This window comes from Phoca vitulina, unplaced genomic scaffold, assembly GCF_004348235.1.
Source record: "Phoca vitulina isolate PV1807 unplaced genomic scaffold, GSC_HSeal_1.0 scaffold78, whole genome shotgun sequence".
Taxonomy (NCBI): domain Eukaryota; kingdom Metazoa; phylum Chordata; class Mammalia; order Carnivora; family Phocidae; genus Phoca; species Phoca vitulina.
This window is the reverse complement of record NW_022589781.1, coordinates 4121862-4138966: the sequence shown is the minus strand read 5'-3', so window position 1 is coordinate 4138966 and position 17105 is coordinate 4121862. Positions and strand designations below refer to the sequence as shown.

The 17105-nt window shown below is 39.3% G+C and overlaps 1 protein-coding gene across 3 annotated transcripts in view; it reads right to left on the bottom strand.

The window, feature by feature from the left end:
* The window catches only part of ZWINT (ZW10 interacting kinetochore protein), a 54791-nt gene that overhangs the window by 24209 nt on the left and 13477 nt on the right, over positions 1–17105 (bottom strand). The window contains exon 9 of one of the 3 annotated variants that reach the window (XM_032393968.1): positions 5475–6234. The exons of 1 other annotated variant lie outside the window; for it this stretch is intronic. The gene's annotated coding sequence lies outside the window, so the exon portion shown is untranslated. Of the gene's footprint in view, positions 1–5474; positions 6235–7429; positions 8540–17105 lie in introns of those variants that run through there. One more of the 3 variants, XM_032393969.1, reaches the window with a different exon arrangement.

The window sequence follows — 17105 nt, the reverse complement described above, 5'->3', positions numbered from 1 at the left end:
AGGAGGAAGGAAGGAAGGAAGGAAGGAAGGAAGGAAGGAAGGAAGGAAGGAAGGAAGGAAGGAAGGAAGGAGGAAGGAAGGAAGGAAGGAAGGAAAGAAGGAAGGATGGAGGGAGGGAGGATGGAAGGAAGCAAACTGAGTCCTAGTTAGATCATATGTTCTATATAAGTTCTTGAGAAATTACTTGAGTGTTCATAACTTCATTCTCTGCTTCTTAAAAATACCTGGTTTTCAAGTTTGTTATAAACCTTAAGATCAATATAGATGTCATCTGGCAACATTCTAACAAGATCAATTGTTTCAAGTTTTACGAGAGCTTACAAATATTAAATAACATAACACGATATTTGGTGTGTATTAAATACTTATTAGCAGAAGCCTTTCTAATTATTTGTTTTATATGATGTTTGACCGCTCCATGACTTTCATCATTCATCTTTTTATGTAATGTGTCTCTTGTATATGTCACAAATCATTTTAAAATTCCTTCTCAAAATCTCATTTTATCAAGTAAATTTAATTTATATAAATTTTTTATTAGCAATTATCTTCAACCACACTGCCCAGGACCCAGACTCCATCATTTGTGAATAATTTCTACTTTATTTTATATATTCCTTTACCATGTATTTATTTTTCTTTTCAGGCTTCTATTGGACTTTTTTCTTCCAGAGACAAAGAGCTTTATTACAGCAGACTGCGAAGCAAAAGCATCATGCTTCTGTTGGTTTCCCTGGGTGCCCTGAGTCCCACAGGGCCAGTATGGAGACGCCTTCTCTATGCTACACAGGTAGTCGTGGTTGTGCCACATCTGAGGAACACCGACCACGGGGAACCCACCTCTTTTACAGAAGGCAGTAAGCAAAGAGCGGTCAGGGCTTTGTATTCTTGGCATGCCCAGCAACAATGTTCAGGAATGCTCAGGAACTATGGCAGTTTGCGTCCTCCAATATCTGACCCTAATTTTCTTGGTTGAACTCGAATAGTCACATGAGTATACCACTCCATCTGCCATTCTGATAAATCTGACCAACAGAGACTAGGGCTAACTACATTTAATTTCTCTGTACAGAATATAATTAAGGCTACTCTCAACAGAACTTCAAGCAGAAAGATGAGACCAATGTACAGTAACAGCTTCAACCACACTGCCCAGGACCCAGACTCCATCATTTGTGAATAAGCCTCGAGCAGGGCCAGTAGGTCGTATTTCAGACATCCAGGATAGAGTTTAAGGCAGCAATAAGTGATCAGAACACAGACGATCAATACTGGGGGGATGGTTCCTTACTGCTCACCCTGGCCTCCTGCAAGCTATCTGCAATGTGCTCCAGGAACATGTGCATGGCTGTCTGCCCTGGGGCTGGGGCTGGGGCTGGGGCTCAGAGATGCAGTTGACTGCAATTAATCACAGTTTACCATCGAAGCCATCCCCCAAAAGCTGTAAAGTCTCCAAAGTTCCCAAATAGTTACATTAGACAGATTCTACCAGCGTGACTGGTTGCCTGGGTGGGAGACGGATTCCTGGCACCTCCTCTTCTGCCTTCTTCCTGGTATCCTCCCCCTGAAGTGTCTTCATCTGTGACTTCCCATAGGGGCTTGAGTGAGTCCTACCTGGTTGAAGGACAGAGCCAGAATGATGCCACCACATTCCCCCATACTTGGCTCTTTTATATTTTGCCTGAATCCCACTTATGCAGATGTGAGGACCACATATCTTGACCAAATTTACTATTCTTTAATTCACATCAGTGAACTTCACTATTATGAAACACTTCTGCAAAATTCATGAACTTTCACCTATTTTTGGACTGTTTTAATCGCACTTTGATGGACTCACCATTTTCATTATTCTTCAGTTTTTTCTCTGTCATTATTGACATTCATGAGCAGGAAAAAATAACATAAATTAACAGTATCATAAGTGTGAAAATGTGAACTAAAGAAATATCTGAAAATAATGGAAGACAGTGGCACTGCACATTAATAGCATATAAATAGCAATGCACATTAGAAATTTATAAACTGTAACCATCTTCAGTTACGTATAATTTATAAGCAAACAGAAAAGCATATTGGCCAAAAAAATATTTGTGGTATTATTCACAAACATTACATTTTAACATCTGAAGTAAACTAAGTGTTTATAGAATTTTGTTTGCTTTCAGAAACCTTCTCAAGTATATTTTGTTGTATTTTCCATGCTATGATTTCTGAAAATAAAGAAGAATCTCCTTTTGTGTACACAAATTTTCTTCATGGCAGTGTTAAACACACAGGCCTCAAGTCCTAAAATAGCCAATAATGATTTTTTAGGCAATAAGCAATATTAAAGCAATCTTGTTTTCTCTCATGTTTGAATGGCCAGTTTGTGAGAGTTTTCTGGATGGATCTTGCATGCAAATACCATATAGTTTCTTCCACCTTTATGAACCTAGTTTCCTTTCCTTTTTTTTTAAGATTTTATTTATTTGAGAGAGAGCAAGCTAGAGCAAGAGAAAGAGAGCATGAGCCGGAGAAGGAGCAGAGGCAGAGGGAGAAGCAGGCTCCCCACATAGCAAGGAGCCCGATGCAGGACTAGATCCCAGGACCCCGGGATCATGACCCGAGCCGAAGGCAGACGCTTAACTGACTGAGCCACCCAGGTGCGCCCTTAGTTTCTTTTTCTATTGACATTGAAGTTGTTACTATCTTTTTTTCCTTCCATATTTTCTTATTTACAGCAAGGGTGGGGGCTTTTTCTGTCATATTCTTATAACCCCATTTATTAAAGAACTTGAACCATATTCTCCTAGGACAAAATCAAAGGGTATTGGAGGTGTATCATATACTGTTATTCTCCAAAGATCCTCCCTGCCAACAATGAACATTTCCTCCAGGAAAATGTCCAGAGATGTGTTCTATTTTACCCTCAGGGTAAGGTTCACAGACAACCTACGACACCCTCTGAAAGGCTGGGGCAAGAGCATGTTGATTTAAGAGTCTGATTTTCTTAGGTCCCAATAATTTATCCCAGTGCCCTCTTTACTATTTTCATAAGGGCTACCTGTTGACCTAATCCAAAGTGTTTCAGGTAAGTGTACTCCTGAGTAGGTACACATAAAAATATTCTTAGGCTCACTTACATAGTTTCAAAATTTAAATTGCTATCTACATTATAGAAACATAGAGAATTAGATATAAAAGGGCCTTTAAACATCATCTACTTTAACATTCTCATTTTACACATAAGTCACAAAAATACGAGTGCTGTTTATGACCAGGTTTGGAACACGAACCCATACTTCTCAAAAGCAGGGTCACCACTCTGCACTAAGACATGTGCCTCAGTGTAAAATACAGACTTTAATCACAGCAAGATCGTGATATCCATGAATCATTGATTTTAGGGGTGCAATCATACATATGTAACAGTGCAAAAGTGAGAGAACACTTGCTGGAAACCAAGAAAAGGAAGCTCTTATTGCATGAACCACTTTGTACTACCGCCAATGATTTACAGGACAGTAACACAATGTAAAGATAATGTAGCAGAGAGGGCTGCCAGCAAGATGGTGGACTAAGAAGTTCCAGGTCCTAATTCCCTCACTGAAACATTAACACACACACACACACAACCAAGACTGAATCATGAAGAAATACATCTGAATAAATCTATAATGAACAGGTTGAATCAGGAATCAAACCTCCCAACAAAGAAAAGCCCAGGACCAGATGGTGTCTTCCATGAATTCTACCAAACAGTTAAAAAAGAATTAAGCCAATCCTTTTCAACTTCTTCCAAAAAACTGAAGAGGAAACACTTTTGCTATAGATTGATTGTGTCCCCCCAAAATTCACATGTAGAAACTCTAACCTCCAAGGTGATGGTATTAAAAGCTGAGGTCCTTGAAAGGTGATTAGGTCATGATGGTGGAGACCTTGTGAATGGGATTAGTGCCTTTATAAAGGAGAACCACAGAGCTCCCTCATCCTTCCACAGTGTCGGGACATAATGAGAAGGTGCTGGTTATGAACCAGAAAGAGGACCCTCGCCAGACACTGAATCTTCTGGCACCTTGATCTTGGATTTTCCAGTCTCAAGAACTGTAAGAAATAAGTTTCTGTTGTTTACAAGCCACCAGTTTATGGTATTTTTGTTACAGCAGCCTGAACTAACTCATTCCATGCAGCTAGCATTACCCTGCTATCAAAGCCAGACAAAGAAAAACAGCAACAACAAAACTATAGACCAATTATTTCTCATGAACGCTGATACAAGAATCTTCAACAAAATACCATCAAACCAAAATTCAAGAATATATTAAGAGAACTATTCACAAACCAAGTAGGATTTATTCCTGGAATGCAAAAATGGTTTAACATATGAAAATCAAACAATGACATACACCACATTAACAGAATGAAAGCAAAAAACCCATGACTATCTCCACTGATGCAAAAAAAAAAAACCTTTTGACAGAATAAAACAATCCTTCCTGATAAAAGCACTCAACAAACTAGGAATAGAAGAAAACCTTCTAACATATTAAAGGCCATATATGAAAAACACAAGGCAACCATCATATTCAAATGTAAAAACGTGAAAGCTTTTCTTCCAAGATCAGGAACAAGGCAAGGATCCCCACTCGTCCCACTCTTATTAAACATAGTAATGTTAAGGCCTAGCCAGAGTAATGAGACAAGAAAAAGAAATAAAAGGTATCCAAATAAAAGAGGAAGAAGTAAAATGATCTTTGTTCACAGATGACATATCCTTATATGCAGAAACCCCTAAAGATTCCACACACACAAAAATCCGTTAGAACTAATAAACAAATTTAGCAACATTACAAAAAAATAAGCTCTCATGTGTATGGTAAAATATTCGACAGTGGTGCCATGACCATTCAAGAGGGAAAGGATTCTTTTCAACTAATGGTGTTGGAAAACTGGATACCCACATGCAAAAAAGAATGAAGTTTTAGACTCAATGTGTACCACATACAAAATGACTCAAAATGGATCAAAGGCTTTACCTAAAGAACTAGAACTATGATACTTATAGAAGAATACATAGGAGAAAGCTTCACTGCGTTTGATTTGGCAATAATTTATTGGATATGACACCAAAAGCAAGGCAACAAAAGAAAAAAATAGGTAAGTTGGATTTTATCAAAATTAAAAATATTTGTGCATCAAGGACATAATCAAGAGTAAAAAGGTAATCCATAGAATGGGAGAAGATCCCTGCATATATCTAATAAAGTATTAATATCAAGAATATAGAGAGAGTTCCTACAATTCAACAACAAAAAAATACACAACCTGATTAAGAAATAGTCAAAGGACTGAACAGGCATTTCTCTAAAGAAATGACCAACTAGTGTTTGAAAAGATGCTCAACACTGGTAACTGATAACTGATAGGGAAATGCAAATCAAAACCACAATGAGATACTACTTCATACCCATTAGGGTGGCTATTACCAAGAACAAACCAAAAAACTCCTAGAAAATAACAAGTTTTGGTGAGGACGTGGAATAACGGGAACCTTTGTGCACAGCTGGTGGGAATATAAGATGGTGTAGCCGCTGTAGAAAACAGTATGGTAGTTTCTCTGAAAATCAAACATAGGCTTACCTAATACTATCCAGCAGTTCCACTTCTGGAATCTCAAAATAAGAGAAAGCAGGGACTCCTATGGATATCTATATACACGTTCACAGCAACATTGCTCATAACAGCCAAAAGGCGAAGCAACCTACGCATCCATTAACAGATGGATAGACAAAAAGTGGTATATTCATACAGAATGTTATTCAACCTTAATAATGAAAGTTTGACATTGAAAATACTGTGCTAAGGGTGAGTCAGTCACAAAGGACCAGGTATTGCCTGATTCTATTTATATGAGGTCCCTAGAGTGGGTTACTAGTTCATGGGGAAGGAGTTACAGCCTGGGAACATGGAAATGTTCTGGAGGTGGATGGCAGCGATGGATGTAAAACAGCATGAAAATACTTAATGCCACTGCATTGTACACTTATAAATAGTTAAAATGGTAAATTTTGTTATGCAGGTTTTTCCACCAACAACAAAAATAAAAACTGCAACACCTATATATTTCAAAGTGTTTCACTGTAGCATGAACAAGCCTCCCTCGTTCATTTGGAGATTTCCTTGAAGGCTCCATCTGCCCCAGGTCATTCGTGTATCTTGACATAGTGCCTGGCTTGAACTGAGTCCAAGCCCCTGAAACATAAGGTTCAAAAGTTATCAAAAGAACAAGCAAAGAAACAACTCTTGGATACCTATTATGCAACAGGCAGTGTATTCTGTAGTAATAACACACAATGAAGACAAAGTGTTAGCATAAAATTAGCAATGTTAGCACAACTTTCCGTAAACTATGGTGAGGGCCAGGTGGGACCCGTGTTCAGGGTGTGGAAGTAGAGGAGCAAATCTTCTCTGCTCTGAGAAATGCCAAAGATAGCTACAGTAAGTACAACTTTTCAAAGGTTTGTCAAAGTATTGCAGATTTCATATTTTTAAGATAAAAATTACAAAGTTGTAATAGTTTTACTGTCTATAAAACTTCTAACTGCTGATAAATATCTACTCCATTAAAGTGTTATAAAAACATCCAATGGAAATACTGGAGATGAGTGAGTACCAATTAGGAAAAGACACAATCAAAACATTTTTTTTTATTTTTTTATTATGTTACGTTAATCACCATACGTCATTAGTTTTTGATGTAGTGTTCCATGATTCATTGTTTGCGCATAACACCCAGTGCTCCATGCAGAACGTGCCCTCTTTAATACCCATCACCAGGCTAACCCATCCTCCCACCCCCCTCCCCTCTAGAACCCTCAGTTTGTTTTTCAGAGTCCATTGTCTCTCACAGTTCGTCTCCCCCTCCGATTTCCCCCCCTTCATTTTTCCCCTCCTGCTATCTTCTTCTGAATATTATGCAGCCATCAAAAGGAATGAAATCTTGCCATTTGCAACGACATGGATGGAACTGGAAGGTATTACGCTGAGCGAAATAAGTCAATCAGAGAAAGACATGTATCATATGACCTCACTGATATGAGGAATTCTTAATCTCAGGAAACAAACTGAGGGTTGCTAGAGTGGTGGGGGTTGGGAGGGATGGGGTGCTTGGGTGATAGACATTGGGGAGGGTATGTGCTATGGTGAGCACTGTGAATCGTGCAAGACTGTTGAACCACAGACCGTACCTCTGAAACAAATAATACATATGTTAAAAAAAAAAAAATTTGTTTAAAGTTTTCTTGCATTTGCACATCTAACTGATTGCTATGGCAACTCAGTTATCTTGAGATACTCAAAGATTAGATTAAAACACCATAATGTTGAAAGCCTACATTTCCACTTTTATTAATTATACTTTCAACAAAAAGATGACAATTGTTGGAGATTAATTTTTTTTTAAAAAGACAATATTAGAAGATGTTATTCATAGGTAAACAATCTTCAAGACCAATGAATTCAGGAAAAGAAACGAGGAAAAATGGCCACCCCCAAACTCTCATCACCCTAAACAGCTGTCTGCCCCATGTGTGTGTGTTTGACTGGGGGTGGGATGAGGGCACAGAGGGGCCGGGGAAGTAATTACAAACTAAGTATTAAAATGTGACATGTGACACGTGGCTTCTGAAAATTAGAAAGTAGGTAAGAGGAAATCATCACAGCTTTTAAAACTTCCCACTGTAGCATGAACTCTTCAAGAGCACTTGAATCCAAAACAGCAACATGGATTTAGGATGTTGCGGGTACCGCTAAGCACACCTTCTGAGAACCACTCATGATGGTGAATCCCCAGCACCTCACAGATTCTTGGGGCTGGAGTAAGGAGACCAGCAACCAGCAATAAAGAAAGCACTGCAGCGAGGGGAGAAGTAAAGGGGCACAAAGCCTCGCACGAGCGTGCCTGACCACCTCACAGCCCAGGACACACAGCAATCGAGCCAACAAGCAAATGGGAGGCCACAAGCATAAGGTGTTTCCAGCTCAGAATGACGGGGCTCAGCAGTCTCCGGCAACGGGCTGCCGCCAAGCAGATCACAAATTTCCTGCCTGGTATTTAGAGCAGAAGCAGCTCAGGGAGGACTCATTGGTCACCTTAAAACTCACGTTAGGAGGGTTTATAAACTTTGGACTCCTTTCCAAGTGGGAGGCAAAATGATTCAAACTGCTCAGCTTTCCTAAAACACGGGGCAATTTTAGGACTTGTATGTTTTCCGCTCTGAACAGTTCAGCATTCGTCTCTTCCGATCAGGCATGTCTTGAGGTTTCAGCACAAGCGAGAGAGACTGCAGGATAGCGAGTGAAGCTTGTGCTAACACCTGCATCTTTATGTGGGCAATGGACAACTTCATCGAACTACTACCCTGTCTTTGACCGGCATTCCATTTGCTGCCTGCAAACTTTTATTTACTTGACATGGAGATCCTCTGAGAAGCAGCTTTTCCAGTCTAGTGAACGTTTAATTATCACCAAAAGTGAAGGCGTTTTCCAGTAAGTTTGGCTGCAGAAACCAGAAGTGGATCCATAAGGTGTCAGCTTCTAACAAAACCACCTCCAAGGCTCAGTGGCTCTTTGAATACAAAAGTCTGTTCCTGACTCACAGCTGTCCCCAGGAGCCAGGCCCCTCCACTGTCATCCCCACCTTCCCCACCACCTCAGCATCCTCCCCAGTTAGCCAGCCTCGGGGTCCTCACAAGCCAGGCCTGAGGTCACACTGCTGTCCCTATCTTAGCTGAAGTCCAGACACAGGACCTCACCTGACGCCACAGGACGGTAGGAAATGAGCTCAGCTGTGGGTCTGGGGCACAATTCATAAATGTGTATTTATGATAAACTTAGGCAATTTATCTCTTCATAGATCAACATTTTCATTTCCTGAGTTTACTTCCCATGGGAACAGGACAAGGAGGGATACGTGTACTCCACTGTCCCGTCTGCCCTCCGGGCTCGTGTGCTGGGCACACAAGTGGGCCGGAACCCCCTACAGCACATGTCTGCCTTCAGCCCTCATTGCTCTCCCCTCCGCCGCCCTCTCCTCCCACTTCAGACTCTGCCATGACACAACCCCGCCCCTATCCCCACATCACTTCCAGCTCGTCCAGGGCCCCAGCCCTGTTCAAAATGGGTGGGTCCACTGTTTCATGGTCTCCAGGACAACCCAGCGAGCTGATAATACAATGAATGCTGAAGTCTCGGTGGGAAAGAGTGAAGTGTTTCTCACAAAACAGTCCCTAAATCCAGTGCATCATAATCACTGGAGGTGTTTGTTAAAAATGCAAAATCTAAACCAGCCACTGGGAATTAGAACCTCCAAGAGACAAATGAAATCAACATTTTAAGAAACGCCTCCAGGTGACTCTACTGCACCTCACATTTTAAGAACTAAAGGTTTAGCCCTATGTCTTCCCAGATAACATATCCGGGTCATTACAGTGAGTCTGTGTGTGTGTGTCAACGATGACACGAGGGAAGAAATGGAGCATACTGGCCCCGAATATCACGGCTGTTGCCGCAGTTGTTTTTCTTTAGGGAAAGCACCTGATCCTCAGCTACTTAGTCTACAAATGGTAACAATACTATCTAGCCAGTTAATGCCTAAAAGCATTAAATGTTTATTACCTATAGGATTGAATATTAATCTGTTTAAAAATTGTGAACTGACAAAAATCTGCTATTTTCACTGAGAAGATAACCTGAAAGGTGACAAAATCAATAGGAAGACAAGCAGATAAAAGTTCAAAGTTTCAACATCTATTTGCTTTTGTCTCTAAATTTCGAACATCTGAGGATGTCACTAAGCGCCCTTTGTCTAACCAACGGCCTCTAACGCATTCCAATCACACCACACACCACAGCCTTCCTGCGGCCACATCGCGCCTTCACGGCTCCTCCACACGGTCCTGTGTTACCCTACTCATCCTGTATGTGGAATCTTGCTTAGTTTACTTTACTCTAAAATTCCCCAACGAAACGCCGTTTTGTACCTTTTACAAAGGCCTGTTTCCCATCCCACTATTTCCAAACATCCCCTGGATTTATTCCACAGAATTAGCTCCCCACTTCACATATTTCTGGAGCATGTGTGTATGCGTGTGTGTGTGTATATATATATATATACACACACACACGTATATATATATATATATATAACATATATATGTTATGCTGATTTCAACATATTTTAGTAGGCAGAGCAAAAATACTTTTCTTACATGCCAAGGTCTATCGATTGGGAGTGGCTGAACAGGGTACTGGAGCACGAGGGAGGTGATCTTCCCTACTTCCCTGGCGTCAGGGAAGAGCCAAGGTTGACTAGACATCTGTTCTGCGAGTGGGGCTGAGAAGGGCCAGTGGTGCTAACTCCTACACAGAACAATTCACACCCACAGGGCTCACAGCCAATTAGAAGAGGGGACACCATAACACTGCAGCAAGCTTGCATTTAAATTCACAATATAAAACCTACTGTTAGTGATGTCTGTGCTCAAAGGATACTTGAATTGTTTGTTATGATTAAACCACAAGAGTTTCATTTGCTTCTCTCAGGCCTTCATTCTCTTGGTCCACGGATTTCAAGTGGATTTTTGAAAGATCACTTCGTGATGGCAAACGCAATGTTCAAAGCGTCTCTGGTTGCCTTCACAGGGCTGTTCACATGCCAGATATACTGAGGATAGCAGAGGCTAAATAAATAGAGACTTAGCAAGTTCAGGTTTCTCTGTTTTCCCAGATATCGGCTGTTCAACAAAAACCATCATTAAAGAAGCAGTACCAGTTCATAAGAAGAGTAAAACCAATGAGACAGCTGGTCAAAGAAAGATGTGAATGTTCAATGTTAATACAAATGCCACAAGCGGTCAGAGAAACTGCAAATCAAGGGACTGAGGACCTAAAGTATGAAACTTTTTGGAAACTCTGGAGGATTTGTTACAAGGATGGAGATTCTTCCTCCACATTTCTGCCAAGCATATATACTTCTGTGAAGAGAGTAATGTCTAGAGGAAGACATTAGATTTTTAATTTTTCTATATTTTGTATTATATATAATTTCATATACTTATTAACCATCTAGGAAATATCAGATAGGCTTCAACTGACATTAAACAAAATAAGTGCACTGTTTTTGTCACAGAACCTTAACACTGTCCAACTCACAACATCCAAGAAGCAAACATCTCGAGTTCTGTGACAGCACTAAATGTGAACTCTGCTCCTAATACAAAATTTAAAATGAGCCAAGATGTCCACTCAACTTCTTTACAAATAAACTGGACACCCATAAAAAACAGCAGACTACGGATAGCAGTCAGTACTGCAATAAAGTGAGAAAGGTTTCCCATAGCGTCCAGGTGTCTTCATGATTGGAATAAATGACTCCTTAAAAAATAATAGAAAATAAAACTAAATTATAAAGAGAGAATAATACCTGCCTTCACAGTTTAGAATATATGTAAATGCACATATATTTAAAAAATATGATACTCAGGATACCTAGCTAGAAAAAACAAAACACAAGATTTAACAGCTTTATAACTTAGGTACATGTCTGATAGAAAACACCATTTGGTGGAAAAGTCATTTAACAAAGATATTTCCTGTAAGTGACACCCTAGTGGCTAGGAACTAAGTTCTAGAGATACAAAAACCACAAGGCAAAGGCCAACACCCTGTCACTGGTTGGGGGAGTGACGTTCGAGGCAGCTGTCCAGGTGCAGCAGGAGGGACCCATTTCTCCCTAGCAGCACCTGGATTTCTGAGGAGGAACACCAGTGACTGAGGGGTCGAAGAGGAAAGGGAAGGAGGCAGTCGAGAATACCAAAGTGCAGTGAAGAAATGGGCTTCCTGCTGCCGGCTTCAGGACTTTGGCAGGACCGCCCACAGACCTCTGGATATGCCCCACTTGATGCCACACCAGGCCCAGTGGCACCCCAAAGCTCCAGCTGCCAAGCCCACAACACCCCCCACTCTGCCACCAGCCAAGTGCATCCACAAGAGCCAGCTGTTACAGGAGAAACCACAAACGAGCTACAGTGCCACCTTCCATAATAGAAAAGAAAGGTTTCTAATGGCCAGCCTGTTGAACTGTAAGATCCAAAGTAAACACAAAACCTTAATTAGGGAAAGTGACTGCTACTTCAAATGCTAAAGCAGAAGTGCATGTCTTCAAACACCATAAACAATCAAGGAAATATGGTATCACAAAAAGAAAATAATTCTCCGGGGCGTCTGGGTGGCTCAGTCGTTAAGCATCTGCCTTCGGCTCAGGTCATGATCCCAGGGTCCTGGGATCGAGTCCCACATTGGGTTCCCTGCTCAATGGGAAGCCTGCTTCTCCCTCTTCCACTCCCCCTGCTTGTGTTCCTGCTCTCGCTATCTCTCTGTCAAATAAATAAAATCTTTAAGAAAAAAAAGAAAAGAAAAGAAAAGAATTCTCCAGCAACCAAACTCAGAGGCACAGAATACCGCACTCTAACTGATGAAGAATTCGAAATAGTTGTAATGAAGAAATTCAACAAGCTACAAGCAAACTCAGAAAGGTCATTCAGTGAACTCAGGAACAAAATTAATGAACACAGTAGTTCTTTACCAAAGAGATTAAAATTATAAGGAAGAACCAAACAAATACTAGAACTGAAGAATTCAATAAATGAGATGGAGAATGAAGCATCAGTAACTGGGCAGACCAGATGGAAGAGAGAATAAGCGACTTGGAGGATAGGAATAGAAAAATAGTTCAGTTCTATGAGGAGGGAAAACTAAGATTTTGGAATAGTGAAGAAACCCAGCAAGAGCTATCAGTTTCAATCCAAAAGTTCAAAAAGGCAAATATAAAAGTAACTGGTGTACCAGAAGGAAAAAAGGGGGAGAAGGGGACAGTCTACTTAAAGAAATAATAGCTGGGAACTTCCCAAACCTGGGAAGAAATTGGTACGGGTCCACAAAACGATTACAACAGCCTATTATCTCAATGCAAAAAAATCTTTTCCAGAACACATTATAATGAAACTGTCAAAAATCAATGATAAAGAACCTCACAGGAAGCCAGGGAAAGGAAAGTAACCTCGCAAAGGAACCCTATTAGGCTATCAGCAGATTTCTCAGCAGAAACTCTGCAGGCCTGGAAAGAGTAGAATGACATGTTCAAAGTGTTGAAAGATCAAGATTGCCAGCCAAATACACTTTGCCTGGCAAAATTCCCCTTCAGATATGAAGGAGAGATTAAGGATTTCCCAGATAAACAAAAGCTAAAGCAAGGTTACTACCACGAGGCTTGACTTGCGAGAAATGCTAAAAGGAATTATTCAAGCTATAATGAAAAGATGCTAATCAGTGACACAAAAACACACTCTACTCTGCTACAGAGTTAGAAAACGGTAACTCTACATTAGAACAGCACTGTTGCCACTTAACTATGGTATAAAGGTTAAAGGAAAAGAGTATTAAAACCTGCAGCTACTATAATTTGTTAACAAATTCACAGCATAAAATCAGTGAACTGTGACATTAAAAACATAAAAGGGAAGGAGTAAAAGGGTGGAGCTTTTATACAGGAATGAAGAGAAGCTGCTTGCAGCATAAAATGACCTATTTTTACCTCTGAGATGTTTTACATAAACCTCATGGTAACCACAAAACAAAAATCTAGACTCGATTCACAAAACATTAAAAAAAAAGGGGGGAGGGGCACTGAGCAAATCACCATGAAAAATAACCAGAAGGTAAACAGTAAGTTGGCAGTTGCAAGTCCTTACATATCAATAATCACTACAAAGTAAGTGGACTGAATCATCCAATCAAAAGGTGCAGAGTGACTCAATGGATTAAAAAAAAAAAAAACAAGACCCAAGTTTATGTTGCCTACAGAGACTCATTTCAGCTCTCAACACATACCGGCTCAAAGTAAAGAGATGGAAGAAGATACTCCATGCAAATGGAAATCTAAAAAAAGTAAGGGTAGCCATATTTATATCAAAGAAAATAGACTTCAAGCCACAAACACTAACAAGAGACAAAGAAGGCCGTCATATAATGATAAAGGGTTCGATAAATCAAGAAGATAAAACAATCAGAAACACATATGCACTCACCATTGGGACACCTAAATATAGTAAGCAAATACTAACAGGTATGAAGGGAGAAACAGACAACACTACAAAAATACTAGTGAACTTCAGTGCTCCACTGTAAGCAGCAGATAGCTGATCCAGACAAAATCAACAAAGACACACTGGAATTGAACCCCTTCTTAGACTAAATGGCTTAACTGACATATATATATCCTTCCATCCAACAGCAGCAGAAAACACATTCTTCTCAAGTGCACATGAAACATTCTCTAGGATAGATCCTATGACAGGACACAAAATAAATCTTGGCAAATTTAAGGAGATTGAAATCATACCAAGGATCTTTTCGGACCACAATGGTATGAACTAGGAATCAATAAGAGAAAAGCTGAGGGGTGCGTGGCTGGCTCAGTCAGTGCAGCGTGCAACTCTTGATGCTGGGGTTGTGGGTTTGAGCCCTATGTTGGGTGTGGAGCCTACTTTAAAAAAAAAAATTTTTTTTTAAATAAGAGAAAAAGTGAAAATTCTACAAATATGTGGAAACTAAGCAACACACTTCTGAACAACCATTGGGTCAAAGGAAAAATCAAAAGGGAAATAAAAAGTTATCTTGAAACAAAGGAAAAAGGAAATATATCAAATCCTATGGGATGCTGCAAAGGCAGTTCTGAGAAGAAAGTTTATAGTGATAAATGCATGTATTAAGAAATTGGAAAGATCTCAAACAAAAAACCTGATTTTACACCTCAAGGAACTAGAAAAAGAAGAACAAACTAAGTCCAAAGTTAGAAGAAAGAAGATAATAATGATCCCAGCAGAAATAAATTAAATACAGACCAGAAAAACAATGGAAAGGATCAATGAAATTAAGAGCTGGTTTTTCAAAAAGATAAACAAAATTGACAAACCCTTTGCTAGACTAGTTAAAAAAGAAAGAAGACTCAAATAAATAAAATTAGAAATCAACTGATACTACAGAAATATACAGGATCTTAACAGACTATATAAACAATTATATGCCAACAAATATAACCTACAAGAAGTGGATGAATTTCTAGTAACACAACATATACAAAGACTGAATAAAGAGAGGAGAAAATCTGAACAGACCAATAACTAGGTAAAGTAATTGAATCAGTAATCAAAAACCTAACACAGAAAACTCCAGGACCAGATGGCTTCACTGGTGAATTCAACCAAATATTTAAAGAAGAATTAATGCATTCCAAAAAAAACAAAAAAAATGAAGAGCGGGGAACACCTCCAAGTTTATTCTAGGATGCCAATATTACCATGTAACCAAAGCCAGAAAAGAACACTACAAGAATGTAAAATTATAGACCAACATCCCTGATGAATATAGATGCAAAAAATGTCAACAAAATATTGGCAAACACATTAAAAAGTTCAAAACACATAATAATGATCATACACCATGACCAAGTGGGATTTATCCCCGGGATGCAAGGATGGTTCAAATATACACAAATCAATAAATGTAATACAGCACATTAACAGATTAGAAAATTCACGTGATCATCACAATAGATGATGAAAAGGCATTTGACAAAATGCAACATCCTTTCCTGATAAAACCCTCAACAAATTGGGTATGGAAAGAACACAATTCAACATAATAAAGGCCATATACAACAAACCCATAACTAACATTATACTCAACACAGAAATTTTGAAAGCTTTTCCTCTAAGATCAAGAAAAAGACAAGGATGCCCACTCTCACCCGTCTTACTCCATACACTACTGGAAGTCCTAGCTAGAGCATTTAGTCAACACAAGTAAGGCATCCAAATTGGAAAGGAAGAAGTATAACTGCTATTATTTGCAGATGATTTGATTTTGTATATACAAAATCCCAAGAACACTACCAAAAAACTGTTGGAACTTCAGGAAAGTTGCAGGATATAAAATCAGCATATGACAAGCAGTTGCATTTCTATATACTAATGATGTAACATCCAAAAATGAAATAAAGAAAACTACCCTATTTACAATAGCTTCAAAAACAATCAAATACCTAGGAATAACTTTAATCAAGGGGGTGAAAGATCTGTACATTGAAAAGTACAAGACCTTGCTGAAAGAAGTTGAAGACACAAATGGAAAGACATCTTGTGTTCATGGATTGAAAGAATTAATAGTTACAATGTCCATACTATCCAAAGCCATCTATAGATTCAACACAATCCCCATCAAAATTCCAACCGCTTCAAAGAAACTAAAAAGAAAAGAAAACAAAACAAAACCTAAAATTTATATGGAACCAGAAAAGACCCTGGATAGCCAAAGCAATGCTGAAGAAGAACAAAGCTGGAGGTATCACACTTCCTGAGTATACTACAAACCACGGTTAATAAAAAGTAGCATAAATACAGACACACACACCAAGAGAACAGAACACAGAGCTCAGCATTAAACTTCCACATATACTGTCAGCTAGTATTCCACAAGGGGCCAAGAGCACCCAATGGAGAAAGAACAATCTCTAACAAATGGTGCTGAGAACATTGAAAAAACACATGCAGAACAAAGAAATTGGACCGCTATCCTACAGCACTCACAGAAATTCACCCAAAATGGATCAAAGATTGAAACATAACACTGACACAATAACACTCCTAGAAGAAAATGCAGGGAAGAAGCTCCTTCATATTGCATTTGGCAATGCGTTTTTGGAGAGGACACTAAAAGCACAAACGCTGAACAAAAACAAAAATCAGCAAATGGGAATACATAAAACTTAAAAGCTTCTGCACAGCAAAAGAAACAAGTAACAAAATGAAAAGGCAACCTACAGAAGGGCAGAACATTTTTGCAAACCAGACATATCTAACAGGGGTTAATATCCAAAATATACAAAGAATTCAGACAACTCAGTAACAAACATGATAAAAAATAAATGAATGGGCACAGTAACTGAACAGACATTTCTCCAAAGACATCCAAACTGCAAACGGGTACATGAACAAATGCTCAACATC